Raw genomic sequence first — 6,569 nt, 5'->3', positions numbered from 1 at the left:
TAAATTTGACAACAGGAGGGGCTATGTTTTTTCCCCACTGCCATATTTTAGATCAGTGATGGCGAACCTATGACATGCGTGTCAGAGGTGACACGTGAACTCATTTTTTGGTTGATTTTTCTTTGTTAAATGGCATTTAAATATATAAAACAACTATCAAAAATATAAGTCTTTGTTTTACTATGGTTGCAAATATCAAAAAATTTCTATATGTGACACGGCACCAGAGTTAAGTTAGGGTTTTTCAAAATGTTGACACGCCGAGCTCAGAAGGTTTGCCATCACTGTTTTAGAACCTAGAATGGTGGACCCTTAATAAAAATTTGTTGAATGAATGAATGGATGGAGCATGATGAAAACCTTTCCTGGTAATTTGAAGGGCACAGCTATCAGGGAAATGCAGTCCCGAACAAGAAACTTCTACGAGTGTCATATCCATTTAAAACTTGTCACTGTATAAGATTTAAAGGAAAGACTCGGTGAATTTATACTTTGAGCACTAAGATAACAAAAGCCACAGCCATACCACCAACATCACATTTAAGCATTTATTAAGTACCCACTATGGGCCTGGCTTAGTGCTTAAAGACTTAATGGAGATTATTCCATTTACTCTTCCATGCAGATCATGTATGGACTAAGTGTAACGTTATGGATTAAACTGGGTTTTATACCACGTTCAAGGTCACACAGCAGGTGAATTGTGGCAGCACTAGAAGTCAAACTCAGGTCTGCCTTAATTTCAAAGCCCAGAGTCATGACCACAGGCTATTATTGTTCTTTCTGATCTATTCTGGTTGTAATCTTATACAATTGAATCTGCCAAGGCAAAGCATTGTGTTCTTAAATGAGTATTGGCAGGCGCATTAGTGTGGAAAGCAGTGGTGCAGAGGGTAGCATCATAACCACAGACATTATTAGTCCAGAAATAAAGGAGGATTCGGTGTGGATAAGCATAAAAGATTTTTTGACAACTGCCTGCAGAATCAGCCATGCATCCTACTTGCAGAATATAAAAACAGTGATGAAAAACTACAGCATATTTCGGAAGCCAAAAATTAAGTTCACCTCAGGTGATTCTGGGAAGTGTGGGTTTATATTCTCTCTTTCTCTCTCTCATTATACCTATCCCCCCCTCCCATATATTTGGTGTAAAGAAAAGAGAGTTCTGAGTCTGCCAAGAGACCTGGGTTCTAGTCTTGACTCTGTCTATTGTGACTGTGGATAAGCAACTGAACAGGGCATATATGTGGGAGTTCTGAACTTGTTTGGATTAATTCTTCTAGGGTCTGCCCTTTGCTGGCTTTGTGGGTTGTTATTCAAACTCTCTGTGCCTTAATTTTCTTAGCTATACCTTAGGCTGCTGTGAGGGTAAATTAAATATCACAAATAAAACTCTTAAAATAGTGCTTGGAATACGGTGGAGGCTCAGGGTTAGCCAAGGGTTACCCACTCCAGCAGAAAGTCTCCTGACCTGCAGTTTCCCAGCCCTTTATCCCCTCCCTCTCCTTTCCTTCCTCTTCTCCCTTTTCCTCTCCACAGATCCCCTCCCCTGTCCCCAGCCGGCATGGCTCCTTAGCTCCCTCTGCCGGCCGACAGCGGCAGGACCCAGCATTCCGGTTGCTATGGGTACGGAGGCAACGCGGTAACCAAGGAGACCAAGGCGGAAGCTGTGGGCGGCTAGCTTGGGCCGGCGGCTGTGACGCGTAAGGCTGGGGTCTGCAGGTGGGTGGGCAGGCGGCGGCCGGGGGCTGGGGGTCTGCGGAGCGAGGGAGCGCGGCGGGTCTGGGCGGTGAGGGGAGCGGGGTGGGACGGCGGGGAAGGAGAGTGGTGCTGGGCCAGAACGTATTTGCTGGGCCCCTGCCGAGGGCCCGACCCTGTGTCAGCCCCGCAGGCTGCGCGAGGAGGCCTTGCCCTCAGGAGTGGAAAGTCCTCTTTTCTGCAGGCAAACGACTTCTCAGCTCAGGATGTTAATGGAGACCTGAACCCTGGAGAGCCCCAGGCAGGAAACCGGGCCTTCAGCTATGGTACCCCTTCTACGGCCGGACCTTTTGAAGTGCCAGCCTCTTTTACTCTTTGAAGTTGTTGGCGCCTTAGGAAAAACCTGGTGCCTGAGAAATCCTGATCACCTTCCCTCTCCTAGCCTTCTTTCTGCCTGGGCGGCCTCCTGCGCCCACTTCATTCCTCCCAGGTAGAGGTCACAGAGAGGGATGCCAGATTCCTGATGAATCTGAAGCTGTGGAACTTTTCCCCTCCTTCCCCAAATCAGCATTTGAGGGGCTCAATATATCGGTCTAGTTATGTATTGCTTTATACCCTGATATTTAAAATCCAGAGAGAGCAAGTCTCAAAAAGGAAAGTCATATACAGTTGAAACTTCACAGGATAAAATTATGCAAACTGTATGCTAATGGGAAATTAAAACAAAACAAAACAAAAACCCCACACACAACAAAAACAAAATGGAAGACTCCAGCTCCCTCTGGCATCTTATCTTAGAGGTTACATAGAGGTCCGCCCTGATCTACCATAAAATATGCCAGTTGTATCACAAATTAATTATTTGAAAGTACCCCGGTCCTTGGTTTATTTCCTTCAAAACCCAATACTTTCCACAATTATTTTATTTGTTTTTAAATTTTTCTTAATTCCTTCAGCAGAGTGTAAGTCTAATGAGGATTGGGTTCTATACCTGTCTGGTCCACCTTGTTCGACAGTGTTGAACCTGATACCTGGCACAGAAGAGGTGTTTAATGTGTATTTGTTGAACGCTTATCACAGTCTGGTAGGATACTTGGGGGAGAAAACCCAAATATTTGTTGAAGTGGGAAAGAGGGTGGTGTGTTCATTTAATTTTTTTTTCCCATCAGGTTGATTGTGCAATAAATTCAAAGCAGTAGAGAAAAACTAAAATGTAGCACATTATGATTGGCAGTGCACTGTATGCAAGCCTTCTACTAATTGCTGGGGACTCAAAGACCAAATATCTGAGATACTTGGGAAACAACACCTATATAAGGGAAGCAGCAAACAAATGACAGACAGTGTATAATAGCAAATGAATGTAATACACACGACATCCTCACAGTGTGAGAATCTCATTTTTGATGGAAGAAATCTTCATGGTAGAGGTGGCCTCCGAACTGGGCATTGAATAGAATAAAACTTGGTGAGCAGAGTAGTGGAAAATTAAGCATAAAGGTTAGGAAGATTGGGATGCGTAATGGAGGATCTTACTAGTAGGTTCCAAGCGGAGAAAATGGGTATTTGTTGTTTTCCTAGGGCTACTGGGAACTGTTTAGAGGCAAACATTTGGGACCCCAGATTACATGGGAACAACCTGACACTCAATACATTTTCAATGGTGTTTGAATATATTGCTGTAAAATATTTGATGTCAAACAGTTCTTTTTCTAAATGTTCTTTTTATGGCAGATTAAGAGTATGAAAAAGGCAAGACTCTGAATGATATGAATGAATCATTTTAAGTAAATAGAACCATATTTAGATTTTGAGTTGTAAGAGGAGCCAGTAGGACTGGGAATAAAATTGTAATTCCTGGCTTTATTACCAATCTTGGATAGATGCCATAATTTGCCCATTCCTAAAATATTTGCCAGAGAGCACCTAGGATATTAGTGGATTGTAAGAGTATGAGTAGGAGATATAAAATATAAATACAGGGTGTCCCCCAAACATGTATACACACTTTAACAGCTGATGTTTCTTTCTCTTCAGCCAGACTAAGCTTTGAACAAAGGAAATGGATCCTAAAATGCTACTGGAAGTTTGAAAATGCAGCCGAAGTACAAACACTGCCTTTATAATTACTTACAGTGTCCCCGCCAAAAAAAAAAAAAAAAAGTACACACACTTTAACAGCTGATAACTCATTTAATTTTCACTCTTTTCAGGTTTAACTGATTTGAAATAATGAGTGAAGCCATACTAGGCTTTGAACAAAGGAAATTTATCCACTACACTTTTTTTAAGGGGAAACATAAAAGGTAAAGTTTACAGCACAAAACCGTCATCAGTTAATGAATTGAGGGGCACAAATACCTAATGAAATGATTCTTGATGTTTGTGATTCTGTTGCTTCATGTTATCAGCAATGCCTGACCAGAGCGGTCATCAGTTTAAAAAAAGGCGTTGGCAAAAAAAAAAAAAAAATCATTTCGGTAGATTCTTTTAAATTTTGAAGATGAACTATATGTTAATGTACACTGACTTTATAATCATTCAACGTGTGTATATATATTTCTGGGATACCCTATATATGAAAGCTTTCTTTTCTGAAAGTTATGGTTTATAAATTTAATATTTTTATTGCTATTTATAATCAGATATTTCTAGTTAATACAGGATTAATAATAATTGTATATTACTTTACTGTCATGCCTTTCAAAATGTTTTTAAGCTATAAAAGAGTTTCTTTATATTAAATCTGACCCAGAGGTTCATTATGTAAAAAAGATATAATCAGAGAAGTTGTGGGTAAAGCAGAGCCTTTAGTGATCCCCCCATTCCCTTTGCAAGGTATTTTCTAAGGTTACCCCCCCTCTGTACCCCAAGCTCCCTGGAGATTCTTTAGGAACTCACTGTTTTACAGGCCACAGATATCCTGGAAATTGGGGGCTGAGGGGTGGGATCCTCACCATTTTCATCATGTGGATAAAGCAAAGCTCAGAGATCACTCTGACACAAAGTCTTCTGAACTTAAATACAGTATCTTTTAATATTTTCATTTTTAGTTGGAAAGTATTTTTAAAATGATATCTTGCCCCTTGCTATCTAAAGAAACTTTCTCAGTTGTTCTCAAGGGAGCCTGCACATAGAATGTGAACCATGGGTGACCTGGGTAACATGAAGCCCTGAGCCAAGCTTAATGCTCAGCTTTATAATGGCTTCATAATGAGTGAAGCCATACTAGGCTTTGAACAAAGGAAATTTATCCACTACACTTTTTTTAAGGGGAAACATAAAAGGTAAAGTTTACAGCACAAAACCGTCATCAGTTAATGAATTGAGGGGCACAATTCAGCTGGGTGGGTTGGTGGAAGGAGTGAGTGCAGCGTGAAAGTCAAGGCCTGATTTGCTTTCAGCGCCTGTGCTAGAAGGAAGTGCCATGCATTCATTTAGCAGTCCAAGCAAGCACAAGTTATTATGCTAGGGATGACATATTATCAGCTTTTTCTTTAGATTTTTAAGAAAATATTTTATATATATATATATATATATATATATATATATATATATATAATAATGGTATCAGAGAAAATATTAAGAGTTTTAAAGCTACTATTTTTAATATGTATTTTCATTTAACATTTCTTGCTTAGGTCTCTGATTTCTAAGTACATGCTAAACATGGTAATCCATCCAAAAGAGCTTGCTTATTAGACCCTTTTAGAATATGTGCTAATGTTAAAAAATCCTGATTTATTGGCTTTTAACCTGTCAGGTTTAAGATTATCTGAATCTTTAGAAAAAGCAACTAACCTGATGTAAGTTTTCAGTTATGCAAAATGGCCCACCTTGAAAACATTGTTTTCCTAAACCTCCCATTCTACCAGTGTCCTGATGGTAAATTCTTGGAGACTAGGGCAACTCTATTATTATTATTATTCTTTATTGATTAAAGTATTACATATGTCTCCTTTTTCCCCTATTGACCTCTCCCTGGCCACTCCCACCCCCCAGCACATGCCCTCACCCCCCTAGTGAAATGTATTTTTGTTGATTTCAGAGAAGGAGGGAGAGAGATAGAAACAGCAGCAATGAGATAATCTTTGGCTGCCTCCTGCACGCCCCACACTGGGAATCCAGTCCACAACCTGGGCGTGTGCCCTGACCGGAATCAAATCATGACCTGGTTCATAGGTCTTGTTCTCAACCACTGAGGCATGCCTGTTGGACCACTTGGGCAACTCTTGATGAATGCTCTGAGTTTTTAGATGTATAGCTCATCCTAATTTCCTTGTTTCCATCTGGTGGCAGCACACCTTGGTGCTTGGGTTGCATTCAGAATGAGAACTAGGTAGAAGGATCATCAAACCATCATGGACAATTTGGGGTCATATTGTTTGTAAATGTGTGGGCAAGAACAAGGTTGGGGACAGAAAAATGATGCAGACTAATGAATCAGGTTACTAGAAAATGTTCCAAATAACTACTAAACTTTTTGGGAGAAATGATAAGACAAAAAATGAGTGACCAGAGGACAGGCGGAGGTTTGCATCACAGGGATTTTATCTGTATTCCCCTGATTAGGCAACTGAAGTTTTGTGCTTTGCTATTCTTCTTGATGACATTGTTATATCCTTGCTGTCCCAACGAAGGTGACTGATTCTCTGTTGGTTTTACGAAAGGAAACATGCAGAACAGAATGACTCACAATTACAGTCTTTCTTTTTTTTTTCAGACAAGAAAATTGGCTTATGTGTGTGACTCGATAAAACATTCAATTGAGAAGAAACCTTACTAATTGCATTCAGTGAAGTGAAATGCCCTCTGAATAAGGCCATTTATTGGTTAAATCACATTATCAGCAGAGATATAAATCTGAA

General features: G+C 40.2%; 1 protein-coding gene across 1 annotated transcript in view; it reads left to right on the top strand.

Moving 5' to 3' along the window:
- The first annotated feature begins 1,653 nt into the window (after positions 1 to 1,653).
- The window catches only part of ZBBX (zinc finger B-box domain containing), a 107,270-nt gene continuing 102,354 nt past the window's right edge, over positions 1,654 to 6,569 (top strand). The window contains exon 1 of the mRNA XM_081087655.1: positions 1,654 to 1,706. The gene's annotated coding sequence lies outside the window, so the exon portion shown is untranslated. The remainder of the gene's footprint in view (positions 1,707 to 6,569) is intronic.

The sequence above is a fragment of the Myotis nattereri genome, assembly GCF_964212035.1.
Source record: "Myotis nattereri genome assembly, chromosome: 3".
Taxonomy (NCBI): Eukaryota; Metazoa; Chordata; class Mammalia; order Chiroptera; family Vespertilionidae; genus Myotis; species Myotis nattereri.
The sequence above is the reverse complement of the archived record's forward strand: the minus strand, read 5'-3'. Positions and strand labels throughout refer to the sequence as shown.